Below are 25,866 nucleotides of genomic sequence, written 5' to 3' on the forward strand. Positions count from 1 at the left end.
CAAGGCAACACTGCACAGCTGTGCCCCACAAGGCTCCACAATTTCTTCAGTCCTTCCATCCATTACCAGCAAATTACAGTAAATTCAAAATATTGATCTGCACACCCCTATATGGGAAGAAAGTTACCATCGACTTTTATTGCTTATCGTGGGTACAATTCCCTAGGATCAATAAAAGCTACAATGTTCATAAGCTTCAAAAAAGCTAGTTAATATAGTGGATATGAGATACCTCTTAGGATCACTATAAATCTATAAGATTCTTCAACAGAACAACAGCAAACTTCTTCAATGTTCGAAAGCCTTATTTGAGTTTAGAATTTTCTCATTACCCAGGAAAATGCCCTTGGAAAGAAGTAAACATCAATGACTGGAAATAAAAATTAAGCAACTAGAAAGAACCCTACTCAACGGATTTTCACTTTTAACTTTCAGTTCCTCGTATTTCCACACCGACATCACTGTCCAATCCAGAGTCCAGCATTAAGAGTTGAAAAAAACAACAACAAAAAAAGTTGTAATCACTTTTAAGTGTATCTTAATGCAGGTTTACATGAGTTTTCTTGACAATGGTTTCAATGAAAACCAGTTTGCCCATAAACAATATTTCAATCACCCCAATTTAAAAAATCAATATCCTTTTATGAACCAATTTTTAAAAATCAGATAATTCAAAGGTCCCATTAAAATTACAGACAACCTTAATACAAAAAAAGAAAAAGGCTTTTTATAGAGCCAGGGAAGAGAATTGGATGAGACTATCTGACCAGTGAAAGTGAATTTATTCAGCTAAGATTAATCATTTTTATTTACTAAGGACACCTCGTAGTTTAGCAGTCACTTTTCTGAAAGCCCATTTTAGTACAGAAATTTACAGGCAAATCAGCTCTAGGGAGCTCTTGAAGTGCTGTATGAAGCTAATACCCACAAGTCTGCTTTTGCCTGACCATTCTTCTCCATCTAAATGCAAAAGACGACACTTAAAATGTACATAATAAAATGTATGAGGGCAATGGAAGATTAATGGCACCCATATTCAAATAATCAATAATGTGACTTAAGCCTTTAATGGTAGTGAAATTTATTGTAAAGAGGTCACAGAATAAAATAAACAATTGGCTTGTACAGGATATATTTTATTTAGTAATAATAGGTTCTATTTGTGAAAGGGTACGCTATCTGACTTTTTATAAAGTATTTCTTCCAATGTTCTGTTTGAAATAACATCATCAGCTGAACGTATGCTGGCTGGCACTGGCAGCACCAAGACTGAGGACCCAGGTTAGGTAGGCCCCCCTACTCCCTACTTCACACCTTCCCTCCATCGCCACTGTGGAAACAGGTGCTGCCCTGGCTGCTGCCACAGCGACAAAAATCAGCCTTGCTCTAGGAAGCCCCAGGCACCGTGCTACACATTTTCTCCCACAGGACTTACTTCAGCCTTTCCCGACCCTGCAATTACAGGAAGGCTTACCACCATTTTTTTTCTGCTGCAGAAACCGAATCTTGGACAAATCGGGCTGTGATTTGCTCAAGGTCAGAGGCCTCACCTTCAGCACAGCAAAGACCAAAGTAGCCTTGATGACAGTGTTTCCATACCACACCAACCTGGACACTCAACCAACAGAAATTTTTAAGTGGCAAATAATAAATCCTTAATTATTGAAGCTACTATTAGTTGAATGTTTTGTTATTTGCAGCTAAAGACATTTCTGATACTCTCCAAAAATTGTACTGAGCTGTGCAAGTCAGCTTTGGGGCAGTGTCTCCCAAGGCACACCAGGGCATCAAGACAACCCTGGCGCCATCAGCTCTCAGCATTAGCAGGGCTGGTTACCCAAAGAAAATGACCAAATGCTCCTTACATTAGGATTAGGTTCTTTGAGAAACAAAAGCCTTGGACGCATTGATTATAGATCTGCCGGTGTGGTTCCTTTTTCCAAAATAGATTTGGGAGAGCTGCACTGTGTGTGTTAATAACTTCGAAGTTAAACAAAGAGACTTCAAACTTAATGGCATCACATTTGTGGCCGTTAATTAGCAGAAAATATTATAACTCGGTGAAGTTTTAGATTTTTTTTTTAAATTGCTTCTTCCCAAAGACTAAATTCTTTTCTCACCGCAAATACAGAATCCTCCCAAAGTCAAAATGACCCCTGGTGATGTTTTTTGATCACAAGGACGACAACAAGGGTGGACATTTAAATTTGAGACCTAGGAACTTTTTGATAAGATGGCCTCTTATTTTTGTTAACTAAAAAAATAAGTTAACAAGCAGGAAGATTTCCCCCTTAACATATGTGAATGCTTCCACCTGTAATTCAGGGGTGAACTTAGGTGGTTTCCAATTTGGTTTTCCGTTCTTCCTTTGAAAAATAAAAGGCACACCGGGCCTTATTGTACTGACAATATTACTGTGTTTCACAGAAGCTGGGTGTCCTCACACTGGATTACACTGGATTACCTTGGAAACCTGAAATTGACAGCAGAGTCTGGACTCACTGCCTATAGAATATAAGTAAAAAAAAATAAAAAAGTAAGACCTGACACTACTATAAAATAGTATGAACAAAGAGGGAAAATCAACTTCAGAATATTGAAGAATACAGTCAGTCATAGGCAGCCTAAACCATTTTTCAAAGCCACACTCTAGACAAGCTGATGAATTTTCGCTAACGCTTTTAAATGGTTCTGTTGCTTTAAATGCTAGTTTGAAAAGATAAATGGAATTACACTGAATTGAATTATATATCAATCAGAATAAAAACAGTAACTAAGTAAAACAGACTACTAAAGAATTATGTCTTTTTAATTGAGATATAATTGACATATAACATTGTACACGTTTAAGGTGTACAACGTAATGATATGACTCATTTATATTGCAATATGATTGCCACTGTAGCATTAAGTAACACCTCTATTGTGTTACATAATTATCATTTCTTCCAGTAGTGGGGACAATTAAGATCTAGTCTCTTAGCAAGCTTAATGTTTCTAATGCAGGTTTGGGATCTATAATCGCTGTGCTGTGAATTCGATTTCCAGGACTTACTTATCTACTAGTTACAAGTATGTTCCCTTAAACAACACCCCTCCCAGTCCCCCAACCATTCCTCTGTGTTGTTTTTTTCAAGTTCAATTATTTTAGATTCCACATATAAGAGGTATATATCTCTTTTATCTAAATATAAAAATCCAATGTGCTATACGCTAGCTAAATGAATTAAGTTGCTAACCCATGGTGACCTTTGGCCCACCAATGAATGCATTGAGGGGGCAGAGCCACAAGGAGGCCACCAAGCACAGTGGCCCAGAAGGACTTACCCTCCTGGGGCTTTCTTCCCTCTCTGGAAATTATAGATAGGAAGAGCTCACAGTGTTGATGTGGATTAAATAATACACACAAAGTGTCTAGAAAAGTGACTGGTACACATTGAGCACACTAATATTAGGTTATTATCCTATCTTAAATATTCATGCAGAAATCTGACATTGCAACCCTGAAGTTTTACAATTTGAAAGTATAAAGTGTTCATCTACATAATAGGTACTTATACTGATGTATCTCCTGTGCACCAAAAGACAGATGAAAACTAATAATATGTTTAAATATTCTCTAAGCCTACTTGAATGAAAGCTTGGGGAATCTATCCTGGAGTTTCTTATTGATACGCTCAGGTGCTTTTTAAATGAGCTCTGCTACTTTAAAAACTAAGCCAAAACAGCTGACCTGCGCGGTTGTAATTGCCTTTTATGAAGTACGGTGTCCATCTCAATGAAAAGCAAACTTCTTAAAAAGCCAGATTCCATTTTTATCTACACACATGCTAACCAAGTTGGCATATGTTCCCAGCATGCTATAGTATGTACTTGAAGCAGACCCTTTTTATCTTGTGTAGCTTTCATTACATTTACAGGAGAGAAAGTATTTCTTTCTAATACTTTAGAAAGGAATAATGCTAGATGTGTTGTCTACTGTGTTTGCATTCTGTATTTTTCTCAGTCCACCTTTCATCAATAAATAACAGTGTTGCTTTAACTAAAAAGTGTGGAAAATTCTGATTGAATTTTCCACTTCAAAGTACACAAAATCATTTCATCTAACATGCTGTGTTAGAAAATCTATGCCCCATTCTGACCTCCTGTTGCAGACTATTCAAGTATTGGTGATGCACCGTATCACACTGCATGGCTGGCAAAGTCCAGTAAACATACTGACTGAGAAATGTTTTTAAAAAAACCCTATTCCACACAGATCCCAGTTACTATAAAAAAAAAAAATCACAAAAATGTTTGCATTCTGTCTGTGTGAGAGCATGACAGAACTCTAGGAGAAATTCCCACAATAACTTGCATAACTCCCCATCCAAGCAGGAGTATGCAGGACTGCAGGGAGGGGGGATAGGGTGGGGAGGGGCCCAGCAAGGTTCCGCCCCAATATATGCTCAGAGGTATATGAGAGAAGACATTATTAACCGTGTCCTTCCTTTAACCTATTTGCAAGGTAAAACAAAATTTAGCAGAAGAGATTATCACCACTAGTGAGAAGGCACAACTCAGCCGGCAGGCAAGGAACACACGGAGGAAAGGTAATGTATTGATTGACCTTTCCTTCCAACCGCAGTCCAGGCAGCGAGCTGTCTTTTTTCATTTGCAGGGAAATGACAGCTGACCTAGCTTATTTTCCGGGGCTAGCAAACCAGGATAGTGTTTGGACGAGTTAGGCAGCCAAGACGGGTGTACACCTACAATGGCACCGCACTCTAACATCACGCTGTTCTAAGTAGGAGACCCTAGGCAAGAATACTGTAACCTGATGGGTTAGAGCTCTTTCTTCCTCCAAAAATTCAAGCTTCCTGATTGGAAAGCAGTGGGGAAGGTGTTTCCTACGTTTCCGAATGGCAGCCAGGATGAATTATTCATCTTCCCTGAAATAAAGAGCAACAGGCTCCACTTAATTCCACATTTCCTAAAGAACTTTGTCACTGGTTATTACTTGACAGGAAAAACTTAAAGTTCCCGGGAAAATGTTTTATATTCGACGTTTCAGAAACACCTAGTTAAACAGAGCTCAGAAAACTTACTTAGTGTAAGATTTCTCCGAAATTTTTACCATTATTAGCATTTTTAAAAATATATATATTTATCTTATTGATTTCAGAGAGGAAGGGAGAGGGAAAGAGATGAGAGAGAATCATTGATCGGCTGCCTCCGGCATGCCCCCTACTGGGGGTTGAGACCACAATCTGGGCATGTGCCCTGACTGGGAATCTAACTGTGACCTCCTGGTTCATAGGTTGACACTCAACCATTGAGCCATGTTCGTGGGGCATTATTAGCATTTTGTTTAACAAGAGCAACAGGCACAATATGCAGTATTCCCCCAATGAATGGGACCATGGAACACCCCTCAGGCACACACACAAAACATGCTTTGAGAGAGAGATGTAGGTTTAACTAAACCTTTATTTTAGGACAATGATAGGATGACCACAAAAAAAGCAAACAGCAAACTATTTCCAAGCACTTCACCAGTGACCGCCCTTCGTAACTTTGAATTTCACAGTCTTGTACTGCACTCTGATGAAAGAGGTGGGCACCCTACACTGTAATTCAATCAGGTAGCCCCAGCATGCCTTGCAATGCACAACCAATCCAAGAGAATGCTGAAAATGAGGACTACCAACAAATTCCTGTGCACCCCAGTGATCCAATCTACAGAGAAACGAACACAAAGCATCCAAGCACATGACTAGCATGCCACAGGCCTGTCATTCATGTGAAAGATAACCCCAGGAAGTAAGGGCTGTTACCATGCCCATGTGTTTATAACTGGCAGAATAACAGAGCTGGGTCCCTATTTATCAATGGCCAAGGCTTATCTTTGTTCTCTTTTCCCTATTGGCAAACTTCCTGATCTCCTTGGACAAATTTCCTATGTCTGAGACTTCTGCTTCCACTAAGGATGTAGACAAGCACAAAAGACCACTTCTCTCGACAACATGAATGGAGATATGAAGGAAAGTGTTAGAGAGCGGGAATTTCTGAGCATGCTTCCTCCTAGGGAGAAGGCTAACCCCTATTTTGTAAAACTACTGTTTGGAATTCTCTGCTATTTTTTTAGACGGACTCTTATTCTAAAAACAACTTTGCTTTCTAGCCTGCTTTAGCCTGCTTGAATAATGAGGAAGATAAACTTAGCTGTCTGACCTTGTAGGCCAGAGACTAGATATGCCCATACTCTCAATGCCATGCCAGGTGCATTTTTTAATTGGATAGAACTGCTTTGTTTTAAATTGTTTTAGACTGTTTGCTCTGCAAAAACAGGATGTAGTGAATGGGTTTAAATACGGTCAGACACAAAGGGTGGGGCTGCTCTCTGGGCTTGCTGCGTGGAGAGAGAGCAGTCAGCCGGCCGGTTATTAAAAGGCTCCCTACATTTTAATCTGGTCTGGACTCCAGTGGTCACTTACTCATGTTCGCTCCACAACAGAAAGCAAGAAATGAAAGTATGTTACCGGTTTGTCTGGCTCCTCCCAACCCTCCATGGCCGGTTCCCCCTCCTCCTGCCACTCCACCAGGTAGAAAGCTGGCTGTGGGCCCTTCTTCCTTTCAAGAGTTTATCACTTGCTGTAATTTACCTTTTCTAGGTGTATTGATGACCTTAGCTCTTGAAATGATTTTTTAAACTATGATTATATAGCTTACCCAGCTTGTTTTTATTGTTAAGGTAATGGTAATGGTGTCTACATCCTAAGTGAAAGGGGAAGTCCAGAAATAGGAGACTTTGCTTCTTCATGTGTCTGTAATTTTGAGTACAAGCCAAACATTTTGAATAGAAGCCCAGTAGAAACTGAGGTAAATAATAGCTCCAGAAGAAGGGGTGTCTCTCCTATGTGACACCACCTGAAAAGGGTGCTGAGTCATGCTGCTCTCTACCTAAATGGGGTGCTGAGTCATGCTGTTTTCTACCTGAATGAGGTGCTGAGTCATGCTGCTCTCTACTTGAGCTGGGTCTAAATATTATTTACGACTTATGGTCAAGAAAAGAAACAGGCAATACATGCAGATGCAGAGATAGCATCATCATCATCAAAGACTCAAAAATAATTATGCTAAATGATAGAGTGGCAAACACATATGATGACTGAGTGAAGACATGGGAAATTTCGGTGGAGAGGTAGAAACTTTAATAACAGTAAAGAACAAAAGGGGAACACTGGACTGAAAGATACCAGAATGAAACGGACTTAGCAGCTGACTGAGCAAAGTTTAACTTAAAACGATAAAAGTTATCAAAACAAATCACCAAAAGAATAAAGCTAACAACAAAAACAAAACAAAAAGAATGTCTAAAACATGTAGGATAACATCAAACTGCTTAATGCAGGTATAAAGGGAGTCCCGGAAGGAGAGGAGAGAAAATGAGGTAGAAGATATAGCTGAATAGACAATAGTCAAGGATTTCCCAAAAAGTAAAGAAGGGCATCAACCCACATATGTACGAGGCTCAGTGTATCCTGAGCAGAATAAACAGCAAGAAACCATACTTGGGCACATCATAGTCAAATCTCTTTTCAGGCAGGAAGTAGGTAAATGTGTATGAAGTAATGGGAGGAGAGCACCTATGAAAAATTAACAAGAGCCCTGCTGGTGTGGCTCAGTGAGCACCAACCCATGAACCAAGGGTCACCAGTTTAATTCCCAGCCAGGGCACATGCCCAGTGCGAGTTCAATCCCCAGTAGGGGGCGTGCAGGAGACAGCCAATCGATGTTTCCCTCTCAACAATGTTTCCACCTATCTCTCTCCCTTCCTCGTATATATTTTTTAAAAAGTTAGTGTGAAAACTATGTTAAAACAAGCTATGGAGTTAGCAAGATACTCAAGCCAGTTACAGAAAGCACCATGGTCTCTGAACATGGCCAACCAATGTGTCTGAGCTGATCAGGTAGGTCGCTCTCTCACGTTGGAAACAAAATCCTTCCAAATCCCGATTTGAAGCCACAGAATCCCCAGGCAAGATAACACCTGCCTGGCTAAATATCTCAATTACTTTTTCAGAGTTGCTGGTTATGTTTTGATTTTTTTTCTTTTTGCCTGAGGGGTAGAGGGATAGACGGGCAAACAGGACCCAGAAGTCCTTGAAGGCAAAGGGATGATTTCCGTAATTCTTCATAAATCTAGAGCCAAATTGGGTAACCTGTACTTAACCCAGTCTGTGATCTTTTCACCTCCAAATTTAAAAGATTTCCTATACCCTTCCTCCAAATAAATTGCTAATCTCATCTTGGCCAATTGCTTGTTACTCAAGTCTTTGGCAAGCACAACTCTGATGACTCTGAGAAAAGTCAACAAATGTAACTCACCAGCTTTTCAAAGCCCTTGGGAAAAAGTAATCCGCATAAGGACAACAGAGGTAGGGCTGTACCAAGTCACCTATGCAAATTAATCTTGACTAGCTGGGGGAAAGGGGGTGCTGGGAAGAAAACTGCTGCAAAAATCTGTTAGTAAAGAGAAACAGGCCAAACTAGTTTTTTCTCCTTAATGGTTTAGGTCACGACATTCAAATGAACTTAAAATAGGAACTCCAGCAACTGAAATATTAAAAGCCATAATGACTGTGATCTTTAACTTGTTCTTTATCTTACCAGTATTTTGAAACCAAATTACACCCTTTTCTTAAAAACAAAGGAAAACAAAACAAATATCATTTTACTGAATAATAAATCAGGATGTTGGAAAGCAATATCAGGAAAGACATAAGACCTTGAAGACAAACAAGAGAAATTTAAAACATTCTAAATATTTCTAAAAGGATCATGAAGGGGTCTTCAGGTGCTGCTAATGCTGTCCTTTTATTATTTTTTATTGGGTGAGTTACATAGGTATAATCAGTGTATGAAAACACATTGGTATCTGCACTTTTTAAATATGTGTTACTCTTACAGAAACAAACAATTTGTGTCTCAGGTCTGTAGGACAGTATCTGTATATATGTTATGGTTCAATAAAAAGATGTTTACTAGTATAAAGAGATTAGGGAGCCTGCTATACTCACCTTTAACTCTAAGCACTAGGCCCCACAGTGCCCGGCCACCAAATGGATGTGTGTGCCGAGGTCTGTGCTCATTGTTACATGCCATTGAGTCAGTCCGACTCCTGGGTACCCTATGAACAAGTGACGTCCACAACATCCTGTCTTCAAGCTCCTGTAGACGCAGGCCTATGGCTCTTTTATGGAGTCACCATCCCCCGCGATCTCCTCTTTCCCCGCTGCCTCCTGTTTTCCCTGCACTGCTGTCTTTTCCTAGGAACCCTGCCTTCTCCTGATGGGTCCAAAGTAGGACAGCTTTGGTTTTGTCATTTTTGCCTCCAGCAATGTTCCAGGCTTCACTTGCTCTAGGACCCACCTGCTATTGAACTGAATTCCAAAAGGACATGTCTCCGTCTTGTAATCTTGAATGTTTTAGTACTGTGTTTATATCAGACTTTACAGATAGCATCATGGAAAATAAATTAGAGTCCACTTTCCTGAAAATTACTTGTATGTGTCTGAGCGATAATAGGCTGAAAGAAATTGGGGTGTTCTCTGTTCATTTTTCGATTGAACTGCTTGGGATCTGGAATTCTGTTAAAGCCAAGAGACAAGAAGTCCTGTAAATTGGGACAGACACATGTAGAAACATTAAGGAGAATAGACACTTTTCCGACAGCTTTGCAACATGACGTAGGTCCCCAGTGATGTGGAGTCAGTGATGAGAGTCATACCTGTGTCCAAGGACGTCTCTGGCATTTGAGGCTGAAAGAACTTCACCTGGGTATAGTGGTCGCCTTCCTTTTGAACGCTGGGAAGTCCCACACTGTATAGGACGTCCCTGGGAAAGAGGCTGATCCCTGGTAGGTTCGGTAGGAAGTTAGACAGGAGTGGCTGGGGTGGGGCCTGCCCTGGGGCCCTGACAGGCGTCAGACCAACATTACCTTCAGATAACCTCTCTAAGGGCAGCCCAGCAGCCAGAAGACCACCAGCGGGCAGGTTCTGAACGAGCCGTTTCCTGGCACAATCTCAGAGGAAAAGGACATGACCTCAATGCGATCTTACTAGGGTCCTGGACTAATTATAATAAAATTTGCATTGCAGTTTTGACCTCCTCAGTTAGTCCGCCCCCCACCCCCCCGCCATGGTGTTTTCTGTATGCATTATGGGTAACGGCAAAAGAAATATAGTTATATAACTCTTTTCTGTCAATCATCCCGAATGCAAATAAAAGTCCCCATCCATTTAAACCATTAAACCATATAACCCAAGAGTTCAGGGCCACTGTCTCTCTCAACTTGTCCGCTCCTCACTTGCAGTGTATCTTCAGTAAATCCCGCTTTGCTTTGCTTTCATTTTTGTTGACCTTAAAATCTTTTCTGCATGGACAAGAAGAACCGAGGTCCCAGCTAGTAACCCCAATTGGTAACAGTAGATGGCGGTGGCAAGGAGCATGGCATCGTGGCTCAGTACAGGGACAAACTGGGTCTGGATTCTAGCTTCACCTTTTACTGTCTCTGGGACCTTGTGCAAGTTATTTAACCTCTCTGTGCTGCCTTGCCAAAGGCAGCGAACTGTGCATAAGTTTGCCAGGTAGACAGATCACATTAAAAGTGTAGCCCAAAAATTGCAACTTGAGACTTCTTAGACATGAAGAAGGGAACTGATCATTTGAAATGTGGGAAAACTTTACCCTTGTAGTGTGATGTGCATTGTCACAGCTTTATCCTGCCCACAGGCACACCTGGCCTCTAGGAGCTATTGAACATCAAAGACAGTTGTCCAGAAGAGTTAAAGAATGACTAGAGGAGAAATGAAAATGTGATCCATCTGCCCATGTCAAGGTGTTTCTTACAATCAAACCATGTAGGTGTTTATCTACTTATTTACTTTGGCTATCACAAGCCTAAAGCTCAATCTGCTTTATCTATTGATAACAGGAAGTTGCCTCAAACTCATTGAAAGCTTTTTTGCTTCCCTTCATGAGTTGTCTGTGACCCTCTGTACATTATTATCACCCATTAGTTTACTTACTTACATACTTATCCACTCCCATGGCCTTTCCCTGCTTCCAAGCAACCTTTCTAAATGTGCCTGATGGATATTCAGCTCTTTGTATGAGCTCCTAGAAAAGGTAAATTGCATGCTGTGCATGTATTTTTCATTGACATTAAAGGTATGGTACCAGATAATTCTTTTTTTTTTTTTACTTGTTTTCACACAGCAACAGTGTTTCATGCTTCATCCATATTGCTGTGTGCCCTTCAGGTTGTTGCTTCTAATTGCTGGGTGTTATGTGACAGCAACCACCCTATTTTCCCCATCACTCTTTCAAAGGTCTATGCCCACAGCATCCTCAAACTTTCTGACACAACAATGCTGCAAGAACAAGCTGTCTCCTTGGACAGAGGCCACCTTTCGGCTGGGGACTGCTGGGTCACAGAGCAGACTACGTCTAATTTAACTTAAGTCCTGCCATTTTATTGCCCCCCAAAAGCCATTACTCTGTGGGATGGCTGCACCAGGCCATTTAATTACAACAACATTCTTAATGAGGTAGATAGTGTCATCCGCCCACTGTATTGATGAAGACACAGGAGACTTTCCCTCGGCACAGAGCTAGGATACGGAGTTAGGAAGCAGGCCTGCATGATCTCCAGGCCCACAGAGGCTCCACCATTGGAGGGCGGTGCATGACACCTTTCACATGCACTTCAAGTCACATTCCCTCCATTCTGATTTTGCAGATAACTTTGCCACACACACTCTAGAACGTTCCTGCCCACACTCACGCTGCTTAGAACGCCTGGCCCTGTTTTCAAGGCCCAGATGGAAACCTGGCAGCTCCCGGAAGCCTTTTCCAACAGCCACTCACAGATCTCCCTCAGTTCCAAATCAAAACCGTAACCATACAATATTGTTACCATACAATTTACTACAATCTCTGCTTTCTTTCTCTGCTAATTATATCACATTCCTGAAGATAAGAACCAAATCCTGCAAGTTATATTCCTCCATGCCTAACCCACGGCTGAATGCGCGTTAGACAATCAAAAACAAATTGAACTGTATATACATATAACAATGCAGACATTCTATCTCAAAGATCATCTGGTCCTGAACTCTTAACTTACAATATGAAAAAAAAAAAAATACCCTGGGAAATTTGAATAATGATAACCTAATGTTGAAAGCAATCACAACTTAAAGGATAGCCACAATTTGGTACTCATTAACTGCCGGCTGCGCAGTAAAAACTATTCATGCATTATCTCATTTATTCCTCAAAACAATCTGATGAGATAGATATTATTTTCTTCTTCCCCATTTTTCAGATGAGGAAACTGAGGCTTTCTCACAGTAGGTAAGTAATTGGCCCAAAGTCACAGCTAATAAGTTTCAGATAGGAGATTCATGCCCATTTTCGCTGGGACCAAAGGTTATTGGTAGATAGATGGTTGATGTAAAAACAAACAAAAACTGTAAGCAGCTTCAAAATTTTCTAATAGAAATAGATCGCCCCCTAGAAGTCTTTGTAAAAAAGTTTACATAGTACATCTAAGTGACTTAAATACTCCCAGAATAATTATGGCAACCAGTCTTCCCAACCCTTCCCCATCTTTCTACATCTTTAAATATAGTAACAAGCACTACATCCTCCAAAATGGAAGAAATTATTCTTTAACACTTGAAATTCCTGGGACTAGGAAGGTGTTAATTACCATCCAGAAACTTACTGCATAATAAGGCTCAAAAATGTAGTTATTTTGAAGCCTATCCCCTTCATGCTTAAAAATCAACCTATTTTCTTTTGCTTTTACGGACAGAAACACAATTCCAGGATTTCATTGCCTTTATTCTACATCATCTTTGCAACTATGAACTCAGGTCAATGCAGCTTCTTGTCTCCTCTGAACACTGGGTTTCTAAGGTCTCAAAGACATTTACTCGTCAGATAGGTAAAAATGAAAAAGGATCAATCCTAAAAGGTTTATGGCAGTGAGAAAAGAAAACCATCTGCTCTGAGATAGCTCTGGGCTTCTATTCCCAGCAGGGGAGGCCGGGTTTTATAAACCTTGTTCTCATTAGCAAAAGATAAAGAAATCACGGAGAATTAGTAGGAAGGATTTTTCAAGCCCTCCAGCAGATTGAAACAGTGTATTTTAGAATTATACGCAGGTTTTTGGTAGTTGGATTATCTGGGGTAGCATGTGGGTAGTTTGGTTTGCCTTTTTAAACAAGAATAGAATGTTACAACACTTTCTGGTTTTGAAATTTATTAGATGCTCTGCCTACCACTATTTACTCTCACGTGCTCAAAATTTCAATGCGATCTTTACGAACCTATTTTTTTCTGGATCAGCAAAGCTTCCAATGGAAAATGACAGCTCATCTAGAAGAAATCTTCATCATCCGTTTGTGCTGAAATGCCAGGAGATTTGAAAACTAATCCTTTGTACACTCGGGTCCTTTTCTGCCCACCTCCTGTCTCCCCAGATCGTGTCTCTGATGCACCCATATCAAATTGATTTTTATTTAACAGAGGCCTTTACCAGCTTCACAAATAACTGCTCGGTGGTCTTTGAACTGTTATTTCTATTGCCTGTTTTGCTTCATTCTTTGTTCATTTGCTATGTTACAGCGTTCATACTGGAGGATAGACAGGTAAGCATAGTTTGAAAGTGAAAGACACTTTAAAAATTCCCAGTGGACAAGCATAGGCAATTAGAGGTACATTAGGTACCTTTGATTTCCCCCTAACCCTTTACTTTTATTCAAATAAAACAGTTTTAAAAGCTTGCTTTCCTATACTCAGAAAGCACAAAAGGCTTTCTGAGACTAAAGGAAAAAATTCGGGGTGGAAAAAAAAAAAGCTACTCCTTGAGCAAACGAACCCCTTATTTCTGGTCTATCTATTTTCACCACAGCTTTAAAGTAATTCCGTTTTAAAAATTAACTTCTGCCTGGCTGGTGTAGCTCCGCAATTGAGTATCTTCCCATGCACCAAGAAGTCCCAGGTTGTGGGCTCAATCGCCAGTAGGGGGCATGCAGGAGACAGCCAATTGATGTCTCTGTCTCACAGATGTTTCTATCTCCCTCTCTCCCTTCCTCTCCTTAAAAAAAAAAAAAAAAAATCAATAAAAACATATTTTTAAACAATTAACTTCCACTAAAGATGCTGATAGAAGACTACTAAATAATCGTGCTTTGCAACTAATGACAAATGATGCCATTTGTAGAAGGATTTTAGGATTGAGAAATACCATTCAAAAATCTCAGGTTAAATGATAAAGTAGCTAGCTATAAGTAGCTTTGATGGAAAAGAAAAATAATTCCATAATTTAATTAAGAGAACATTTCATATACTCTCATTTTATGGGCGAGAAAACCTAGAGCAATGGAGGCTCGGTGTTATATGGCTCCACAGGGTCGGAGCTGGTTGACGACAAAGCCCAGTGCCCAGCCCAATCGAGAGTATTTTTTCCACCACGCCCTGTGGCTGCTGGGAAACTAAATGTTTCTACTTGCTCACATTTCTTTCAAGATTATGCAATGCGGACTCACAATGAAATCAATGTTCTCAAAAGATTTGGCAGCTGGTTTGCCATAACGTGTCACAGACCCCCAGAACATGGTTGCCTATAATTTGTAAGGGTTCTTTGCTACAATTCAGGTTATTGAGTTGAAAATAATATAGTGCAAATTCCAAACCAATGTGCTTAGAAGGAAAGGTCACTGGCGCCACACATGCACATTTCCATTCGCTATTTACTGTCCAGGTAACGCCGCTGCCTAGCAAACCGTGGCTTCCCTTGTCACTTCTTAATGGGAGAAGAGATTTTTAGGCCCTTCTCAAATTTCTACGACTGCAGTATTTTGGGGAGCAAAGACTCTGACCTTTAAATTTTATTTGGTAACATGGCTGAACCTATTTACACAGCACATTAAGGCACCGGACATCTTTATAGCAGTTTAATGAGTTCCTCTTAGAGTTTTTGTCTAAGAAAAGAAGCCATGATTCTCCGTCACAACAAACCAGGACAACAAAAGGACTCTCACCAGCAACAGGAGGAAACGAGCTGACTTAAAGTGTCATATATGGCACTTTGCACGGTGAGGCACAGTTCCGAAAATGCCAAGGCAGAACGGAATGAATACAGGAAAAAGAGAAAGGAGGAGCGAAGGCATATGCTGAGTGAAGCCCTTACAACAGCACTGACCAAGAGGTGCATGCTGGGGAGGACCGTGCATGAGCTAAGTCACATCACGCGTTAGTGTGGCACTGGCTGAACTCCAAGGTGGGGCCCCAGAGGGACCCGCTGCGCTCGGAGCCATGCTCTGCCCTTGGCCATGGCCAAGTTCACATCTTACATGTGATACCATCAGACCTGTTCAAAGCTGGTTCGTTCATTTTTGCCCCTCACATACCAACAGAACATCCATGACTTCGTCACAAGGATCCTGAGTCCAAGTGAATGAGCTTGGGGCGTGGGAGAGAGACAGCCTCGGCACTTAAGAAGTGTAACAAAGGGCTATGACGTCTGGAGTCCATTTTCAAGTACTCAGCACGGGGAATGGGGTGCATTTGACCCTTGAACAACAGGGGTTTAAACTGCGTGGGTCCACTTATATGTAGATTTTTTTCAATAAATACCATAAATATATTTTCTCTTCCTTATGATTTTCTTAATTAACATTTTCTTTTTTCTATATTACTTTATTGTAATATATAGTATTTAATACATAGAATATGCAAAATATGTGTTAATAAACTGTTTATGTTGTGAATTAGGATTCCAGCCAAGAGTAAGCTATTAGTAGTTAAGTTTTGCAGAGTCAGAAGTTATATATGGATTTTTGACTGGGGGAATGGGGTCAGTGCCCCTAACCCTTGCATTGTTCAAGGGTCAATTGCACTATGTATTAGTTAAAATGATATTCTATACACAGTCAGGGGGCTCGATCTGAATTTACTCCCCCAGGGGAGTCAACCCGCCTTACCTCAGATGAAGCTATCTCTCAGTCTAACTGCCACTCTGAAATGAACTTTCTTTGCTGAAATCAAAATCTGTGGCTTCATAGTCAGCATGATGGATATTAAAAACAGGCTTTCATTGTTGAAACGAGTGGTATTTAAGGGAAGCGAACTGGCAAAATCACTTTAGAGACATTCTTCACCCTTGAATGAAGAAGGGCCTAAGGTTCTAGGGAGGCCTGTAATGTGGACGGGCACCCACGGTCCAAAGGTCCTTGGGTCAGAGGAGAGCATGATGCACTGGCTTTAACGGTGAGAGCCCCACCTCTGGAGAGTTGCCAGGTGATCCACCTTGAGGGGAACTTTCCCAAAAGGTCTGACTAGACTGCAGCGGTCACCAACCTTTCAGACCTCACGGACCACCGGTTGGCGACTGCTGGACTAGGGCACTTCCAAGGCCAGAGAGCAGGGGTGTCGGGGAGTTTAGGGGACAGGCTGCAGGAATGCTTTGTGTCTCTTTGCTAACAAATGTTTGCTTCATAAAAGTCCGCATAGCTGGCCTACAACTTACTAGTACCATGTGGGATTAGCAAAACCTTGCCCCAAACCTTTCTGTGGCTATTGCTATTTGTCAAACAGAATGAAAGCGTGGACATGACCAAACTGGCTTAAGACTATTCTCAACAAATACGTAACGGATAGGTAACACACACCACAGCTGCACTGGAGCGGACCCGCCCCAGCTCAGTAAACCGTAGGGGTATTTTTACAAGCCACAGTCATTATTCTTGATTGAAAATACCTACACTTACAATTAAATACATTATGTTGCAATCAAAGGTAACAGTCAAAATGTATTACCTTCATTATTTTGCTACATTTCACTGGTGTTTACATCAGCTGTATCTATATGGGGGAAGTATGAATAGCGCTCTGCTGAGCATCTCTTCCCAGCACCGATTCAGTGTCCTCCCACTGCTCCTTGAAGTTGGCCCCCGTGGGAGTCCCTACATCACAGAAACCAGCAAACGCGGCCACAATAAAGCCGCATCCCCATTTTCCGCAGAGGGACCGCGTGGCCATGCACCCCCGCCGCCGGGCGCGGGACACACTCACTTTTGAAGCCGCAGGGTCCACTAGTCTCTGTCGATGTCGGGCTGAGTTGAAGTGGTTCTTCGGAGGCTGCCCTTCCTGACAGTGAGTGACGATGGGGATGAGTGAGAGGTGGGAGGGAGTAGTGGGGTGGGGGATGATGGGAAATGGCCAGAAAAGGGAGAGGGACAGCGTTTAACACCACTGTACTTTGTTTAGCTAAAATCTAATAATAAAAACACATGATAGCGCCCCCCCACAAAGTACATGCCACCCCCCCTCCACAAAGCACATGCCATGTGTAGTCATTTTGTTAAAAACAGCCTTGTATATGCAGGTGTGTGATAAAGCCATGGACAGAGCCCAGTAATAAAGCAGTTCCCACCAAATCTTCATTTTTTTTTTTTTTGTCATCTGATAGTGTCTCTAATGATATTTCAAGGATAAGGGAAAACTGGAACATGATTTGCCTGAACATGAAGTCCATCTTACAAGAATCATAGAAGGCATGGGGGGGGGGGGCATTCATAGTTAGACTTGTCACGCATTTGGACATCAAAAAACAAATCACAGTTTTCCCTGAAGCCATGAAAAGAAATCTCCTGCCTTGGAAGTTCCTTTCTCCAGCATCCTGGCAGAATTCCTGCTGTGTGGTAGCTGCCAAAACCTCTGCCCCTAAATGCAATTAAATTTTACTGGTTCAAACAGAGATTTAGGCTTAAGTTTATAACTTAAACTACAGAAGGTTAGTCCAATCCTACTAATTTCTGTGTGTGTGACAAATGGATCACAAAGAAAGATGTGACACCTCCCCATTACTCCATGTCAAAGACACACACACATACACACACAGAAAAAAGAAGAAGAAAAAAACCCCACACACAAGGAATTACATTTTAAAGGGGAAATTTGGGGTCTCCATAAATGATACAGAGTGTTTCACTTCTCCATCTTTCAAAGTTTTTAAGAAGGATTTAAGAAGCAAGCACTGTCCACTGTGAGCATGAGGAGATGAAAGCACCAGAGATATTTCAGAAATCCCCTGGGGGCTTAAACCTGTGGACCACGTGAGAGACAACACAGGTAGCCAAAGGCCCTCAGATGAGCTTAGCATCTGCTTGGCTGTGTGCTGACAGACAGTGAGAGACCCTCTATCAGGTAAAAAGCAATGTCTACATTATAATACTAAGAAGTATTTTCCTCCGCTAGAATAACAGCTCTATTACTTTTAAGACATGGATCAATCACACCTACTTGAATTGCCAACAATCACTGCTTCGCTGTCCAAAGTATAATGCTTACCTTTCAAAAAGGAAATGTCATAAGTAGCAGATTGCAAGTATTATATTTTCCTAGTAACTGTCCTGCCAACATGCATTCTTTCCCTACCCTCTTCTGAAAAAAAAGAAAGGAAGAAAGAAAGAAAGAAAGAAAGAAAGAAAGAAAGAAAGAAAGGAAGGAAGGAAGAAAGCCAGAAAAGAGTCTTAAAGTTCAGCTGACCTAGAAAATGTATCAGAGCTTTAATGGTAGAAATGGTGCTCATTAATTCGCTGAATACCTGGCCAAACAAAACCAAACAAAAAAGTGAGGAGGACCTCCCATTCCATACAATCAATTGTTTTTACATAAGAAATAGCTTCTCAAAAAAGAAAAGAAAAGAAAAGAAAAAATCAGAGATTATTTGGCTTGATCTGAAAATTCTCCTTTAAATTTAATGGTCTGTCAGAAAGTGGTTTTAGTGCTTTTTATTCCCTAAAGAAAGTGAGATGTAAATAAATAATTACTCTCATTAAACGTATCTGGAGAACTATCCACCCTTATTAAGTCCCTCTGGAATGATCACAAGCCATGTAAGAGTTCCAATGCACAGTGCCAGGCTCCGCTCTTCAGGAAAAAAATTAATTTCAGCGTTAAATACACAATTACAGTCAATGCGCAAATTAACTAAATCCTGGACCTGTGGTTTATTGCTCTTTTTCAGACTCCAAGGTGAAAATGTTATTTTATTTTAATTAGCTAATTGCACCATGAACTCAGCAGGAGACAGATGTTGATATTAAACCCAGAATCTGAATCTTCAACCCCCAGCATGGGGAAGGCTGGTGTAATGAGAGCAGCACACCCATCAAGGGAGGAGAGGGGGTTTTTGAAACCTGATCTCTGTTTTAACTCATTTACTATCAAGTACAATAAATCTGTAATAGTCAGCTTTTGATGAACAAATAGGTCTCTGAAATAATCAATATATTTACACAGATTCCAGTAATACATCTTAATAGAAACCAAAGAACAGCCTGGAAGGTTAATGTCATTTTAATGAATTGCCCAGGGAGTGAAAATAAAGGAACTGGGAATAGCTCACAGCAAGCTTTTCTTCATGTGACTCATTTCTTAAAACAATCTGAATTGTAAATAAAACAGTCACATTGTAGCTTATTGTAGGAAAAGAGGGTGGTAGTGGTCCGTGGCTCCGGTATTCTACTTAGTTTGATGCTGCTGAGGCTTTGTGCAAAGGCGTACACAGCAAGGTCCCGGATAGAAACCCTGGAGAAGAATTTAATTCATTAGAAGTTGGACATGCCTGCTTCTTCACTTTAGAGAGACCTTAATTTATTAAAAGCTTTCCCTTTCCCTTTCCTGTCTTGTTAGCAGCCAGATTCCCTGACACATCAAGGCCCTGGGCGGGGGAAGGACAAACAATGCATCTCTGAGCATACACAGTCAGCTCCATCAGCTCAATTATCAAATCCTTTCCAGTTTTAGAAAAGCAAACAGTTCTCATACATGGTATTGCAGGAAACCAATGTCCCTGTAAAACAAATCTGTACATATACTTTTCCATGCTCAAGAAAAACATTAAATTCTATCACTCAGGCCAACACTAAAGACAAAATTTGTGCCTTCGATTTCTTTTCCCAAATTCTTAGTGACAAGAATCCATTTCTCCCCCTAAAGGACAGCTAGCCTTCAGATTCTGGAATCAGGCATTCCAGACTGAGACCTCAGTCTCCCGGTACCAGTTACCTGCGGGCTAATGCCATCAACATCAGCAAAAAACAGATTAAAGACCTGGGTGGGCCCCCACTGAATGGCTTATTTACATATGCAAATAGCGCTCCTTTACTACTAGAGGTGCAGGTGGGACAGGAGGGTTGGATTTCTCCCCATTACTTTTGTGGAAAAGGCAGCACATGGCAGGCAGTCCTGTGGTTATGTCGGACTTGACGTACCTCTTTTCGTGGTAAGTCGCCATCTCCCATTTATTTATATATATATATAAAAAAAGGACCCTCATTTCGACGTATGTACATATGTGCTTTATGTTTATTATTTATTTACCACAAGTAAAGGTCAGGAACTGTTATCTTTCTTTTAATTTTCTTTTACTGTTTCACTTTGTTACTGCTGTGTGTGTGCTCCATGTGTGTGACGTAGGTGCTTATGTAGGTGGGTTCCAACTTACGGCAAAAATCGCGCTACGTCGCGCCGTAGGAACGGATCTCCGATGTAACCCGAGGACCTACTGTAGACTGCTAAGGTCTACTCAACCAAAATCATTTTGCTGTGATAACCACCACTAATAAAAGCAGCAGCCTTCAATTATGTAAATAAACTATTAAAAGATGACAAAAGGAGTGTTGACATGTGCAAATCTGGAAATTTAATGAGAGATATTTCATCTCCATGTAAATGCTTTCATCAAGCCCTCCCCTGTTTTGTAAGTCACTTTAGAAACTATAGACATCCCTTAACACTGCAGATCATACTTTTTAAAGAAATTATTGCTCCCTAAACAATACAGATCTGATAGCATAGTACTTTAGCTTAATTTGCATCACATAAGCATATTTATAAGAATGCTTTGTGGAAAACAATATATCAGGTGTGAAATAATGGGTGCCCAATGACTTTAGTGGCTGACATCAGATTATTTAAAAGCCTAATTCTTTAAATCAGGTATACATTACTTTATCTCAAAATCAGAGTCACACGGAAAATTTAAAACTAAGTTTATCCATAATTTTGGCATTGGTCCCATTATTATTTTTAAATCTGCCATTAGACTTTTCCAGTCTAGAGATTTTAACATAAGAAAAGAAAGAAAGAGAGAGAGAGAGAGAGAGAGAGAGAGAGAGAGGGAGGGAGGGAGGGAGGGAGGGAGGGAGGGAGGGAGGGAGGGAGGAAGGAAGGAAGGAAGGAAGGAAGGAAGGAAGGAAGGAAGGAAGGAAGGAAGGAAGAGTTTCAATTCTGAAAAGAATCACATGCATTCTCAGATAAAAATACAGCTTTTCACCCAACTCTTAGACATACTTTTGTCTATCATATATATTTCAACCCCCACCTCGTGCATCAGTAAAGCAATCTAGGACCATTCGAAGCCAAGATAAATTATTTGAAAGTATTCACAAGCTGAGGAGATTTAACAATTACCAAGGATATCAAAACAGGAATCAGAAACCCAAATGAATAAGGAAGAAATGTGCCATTTAGAAGGTAGAGCACATTTTCGGGGATAACATCATAGGCTTCTAAAACCCATGGAACTAATCATACAATAATTTAGGAAGCCTTCATAATTAGTAACATTGTAAAGATGCAAGTACATAATTTTTTCTTGTCTCCTTTCACACCCAGGTTTTTCAAGTTGCCTCAGAGGAGAGTCACCAAAATTGGGTCTGGAAGGAACACCCACCTCGCAATGCAAACCCTGACACAGTGGCTTCCTAGCTTTTCTCAGGCAGATGCTCGGTGAGAAACATATTCCACATCGTGAAAGTGTAGTCGCCAATACTGCCAGCAACGCACTTTACATTCTAATCCAGGCCAGCTCCTCCTTAAACAAATGCTGTTCTCCCCCGAAAAAAATGGAAGATTTGACGTGCAGCTATAAAGCCACACCCCGGAAATGGTTCTTAAACTGTGATGACACAGGAGTCACCTAGAAACCCCTTACAAATGCTTTAGGTTGTGTCCCAAACCTCAGTCATTGCCTTATTCATTTCCCCCATATCCATATAGTATGTGAACTATTACATCTACTATGTATACGATTCTTTTCTTAATTTATTTTAAAAGATTTCTCCATTTAAAAAAAAAAAAACTTAAAATACTTTCATCTTAATGATGACCTCTTGAAATCATGGCTTTGTTGTGCCACTTACATGTTTATATGTTAAACGCTAAATAACAGTATCTGTGTATGACCAGAGTCATCCGTGATATCCAGTGGCGTCTAGCCAGGGGTGGGCAAACTTTTTGACTCGAGGGCCACAATGGGTTCTTAAACTGGACCGGAGGGCCGGAACAAAAGCATGGATGGAGTGTTTGTGTGAACTAATATAAATTCAAAGTAAAGGAGCGAAGGGGAGAGCAAGAGAACCCTCCGCTCTTTCCGCTCCAAGGGCCCGATAGAACAGCCGAACGGGCCGGATCTGGCCCGCGGGCCGTAGTTTGCCCACGGCTGGTAGGCCATGCCAGTGTGGACCGTGGGAGTGAGCAGCCCAGGGGCATCCAGTGGCATCTATGCCATGCCAGTGCGGACGGTGGGAGTGAGCAGCCCAGTGGCGTCTATGCCATGCCAGTGCAGACCGTGGGAGTGAGCAGCCCAGTGGCGTCTATGCCATGCCAGTGCGGACCGTGGGAGTGAGCAGCCCAGTGGCGTCTAGGCCATGCCAGTGCGGACCGTGGGCGTGAGCAGCCCAGTGGCGTCTATGCCATGCCAGTGCAGACCGTGGGCGTGAGCAGCCCAGTGGCATCCAGTGGCGTCTATGCCATGCCAGTGCGGACCGTGGGAATGAGCAGCCCAGTGGCATCCAGTGGCGTCTATGCCATGCCAGTGCGGACCGTGGGAGTGAGCAGCCCAGTGGCACCCAGTGGCGTCTATGCCATGCCAGTGCAGACCGTGGGAGTGAGCAGCCCAGTGGCACCCAGTGGCGTCTATGCCATGCCAGTGCGGACCGTGGGAGTGAGCAGCCCAGTGGCATCTAGGCCATGCCAGTGCAGACCGTGGGAGTGAGCAGCCCAGTGGCGTTTATGCCATGCCAGTGGCGGACCGTGGGAGTGAGCAGCCCAGTGGCACCCAGTGGCGTCTAGGCCATGCCAGTGCGGACCGTGGGAGTGAGCAGCCCAGTGGCATCCAGTGGTGTCTATGCCATGCCAGTGCGGACCGTGGGAGTGAGCAGCCCAGGGGCATCCAGTGGCGTCTATGCCATGCCAGTGCAGACCGTGGGAGTGAGCAGCCCAGGGGCATCCAGTGGTGTCTATGCCATGCCAGTGGCGGACCGTGGGAGTGAGCAGCCCAGGGGCATCCAGTGGCGTCTATGCCATGCCAGTGCGGACCGTGGGAGTGAGCAGCCCAGGGGCATCCAGTGGCGTCTATGCCATGCCAGTGCGGACCGTGGGAGTGAGCAGCCCAGGGGCATCCAGTGGCGTCTATGCCATGCCAGTGCGGACCGTGGGAGTGAGCAGCCCAGGGGCATCCAGTGGCGTCTATGCCATGCCAGTGCGGACCGTGGGAGTGAGCAGCCCAGGGGCATCCAGTGGCGTCTAGGCCATGCCAGTGCGGACCGTGGGAGTGAGCAGCCCAGTGGCACCCAGTGGCGTCTAGGCCATGCCAGTGCGGACCGTGGGAGTGAGCAGCCCAGTGGCGTCTATGCCATGCCAGTGCGGACCATGGGAGTGAGCAGCCTAGTGGTGTCTATGCCATGCCAGTGGCGGACCGTGGGAGTGAGCAGCCCAGTGGCACCCAGTGGCGTCTATGCCATGCCAGTGCGGACCGTGGGAGTGAGCAGCCCAGTGGTGTCTATGCCATGCCAGTGCGGACCGTGGGAGTGAGCAGCCCAGTGGCACCCAGTGGCGTCTATGCCATGCCAGTGCGGACCGTGGGAGTGAGCAGCCCAGTGGCACCCAGTGGCGTCTAGGCCATGCCAGTGCGGACCGTGGGAGTGAGCAGCCCAGTGGCGTCTATGCCATGCCAGTGCGGACCATGGGAGTGAGCAGCCTAGTGGTGTCTATGCCATGCCAGTGGCGGACCGTGGGAGTGAGCAGCCCAGTGGCACCCAGTGGCGTCTATGCCATGCCAGTGCGGACCGTGGGAGTGAGCAGCCCAGTGGCACCCAGTGGCGTCTAGGCCATGCCAGTGCGGACCGTGGGAGTGAGCAGCCCAGTGGCACCCAGTGGCGTCTAGGCCATGCCAGTGCGGACCGTGGGAGTGAGCAGCCCAGTGGCACCCAGTGGCGTCTAGGCCATGCCAGTGCGGACCGTGGGAGTGAGCAGCCCAGTGGCACCCAGTGGCGTCTAGGCCATGCCAGTGCGGACCGTGGGAGTGAGCAGCCCAGTGGCATCCAGTGGCGTCTAGGCCATGCCAGTGCGGACCGTGGGAGTGAGCAGCCCAGGCTCTGCAGTTCTGTTTTGCTTGTTTGGTTGGTTTTTCTTTGGGGGGAGGGGGGGCGGGGAGGAGAAGGGGCGTCACCATAACCTGGCATTTATGGTTCTGCGATAACATCTCCCCCTCAATTCCAACTGTCTACTCTGAGATGTCAAACAGAGATTGCAAATGTCACATGCCCATGAGCCAATTCTTGACCTTTGCCCCCTAAATCTGCCTTCCTCAGTGTTCTCCAGGAAAGGGCACCACCTTTCACCCAGGGAAGGGAAGACAGAGGAAGGAAGAGAACTGATGAAGGGAGAGGGGGGAGGAGAGGAGGGAGAGAGGCAGGCCAGGAAGGAGAGGAAGAGGGAAAAGAGAGACAGAGAGAGGCGGGTATGGGGAAAGGAGCAAAGTGATTGGAGGTCATGGAAGATATTAGGTACCCACAGATCACTGAGCCAAAGTTAACAGCAGCAACCACAGGAACGGCTTCCCTTTTCCCTTCTTTGCTCAGTCCCACTTCTGAAACAGCATGTGCTGTTCCACCTGAAACCGCCCTTGCCGTACCGAGTCGGATCCACACATTAGTATGATGAGAGGAGAGGCAAACAATTCGAGCAAAGAGGCCACAAAGTATTTTCTTCTCCAGCTCCTGCTTCCCAGAAATGCTGAGGGGTGAGCTAGATATCCTCTGTGAAGCACCACTTAGCTAATGATGGGGTTTTCTTTCTTCAAGGTTTCGCTTCAATGTAATTTGGGTAGCTTTGCAATCTCAAGTCAAAATAAAATCTTGGGATTGGATTCCTGATGAAATTCTTACTTTGAATTCAAATTTACTTCTCAACCCAGGTACATTTCAATTTGCCTTTTAAAGTGTTTGGTCCACATGAGGAAGGTAGAAAGCCAGTCTGCATGGAGCCCACCATGATTCCATGGAGAAGGTAGCTCTGGGACTACCTGAGGTATAGGGAGCAAAGGAGACCTCACTGAGGGCCAGGCTCCTCCTCACCCCAACCTCCCGGACCTCAGCATCCGCATCTAGCATGATGCATTTGAGGGGTTACCGTTCCAAGACCCTTTCTGAAAGGTAGCCCAGAATTGCAAAGATCAAACATATTCAGGATACCCGGTTTTAAAAATGAGTGAATGCAATTATTGAGCTCATGTCATAGTTCAAATTTCTTGTAGGCTCCATAATATGTGTGTTTTGGGAATCATAGTATTGACTTCCTATTTAGACAATGTTTATGTTTACTGCTGTTCATAAAGTAAGTTTGGGTCTTGGACTAGATCATACCCATTAGTCATTGATCCTTTGTTAGAGCATTTCAGAACATTATATATTGATTCAAATTAATGAATTTTATGTCAGAGACCAGTTAACATATTTT

General features: G+C 42.9%; 1 protein-coding gene across 4 annotated transcripts in view; it reads right to left on the reverse strand.

Annotated features, from left to right (window-relative positions):
- The window catches only part of MAST4 (microtubule associated serine/threonine kinase family member 4), a 310,042-nt gene that overhangs the window by 255,757 nt on the left and 28,419 nt on the right, over positions 1 to 25,866 (reverse strand). Inside the window, exon 1 of one of the 4 annotated variants that reach the window (XM_080677585.1) lies at positions 17,131 to 17,167. The exons of the other annotated variants lie outside the window; for them this stretch is intronic. The gene's annotated coding sequence lies outside the window, so the exon portion shown is untranslated. Of the gene's footprint in view, positions 1 to 17,130; positions 17,168 to 25,866 lie in introns of those variants that run through there. 4 annotated transcript variants of the gene reach the window in all.

Source organism: Plecotus auritus, assembly GCF_963455305.1.
Source record: "Plecotus auritus genome assembly, chromosome: 7".
Taxonomy (NCBI): Eukaryota; Metazoa; Chordata; class Mammalia; order Chiroptera; family Vespertilionidae; genus Plecotus; species Plecotus auritus.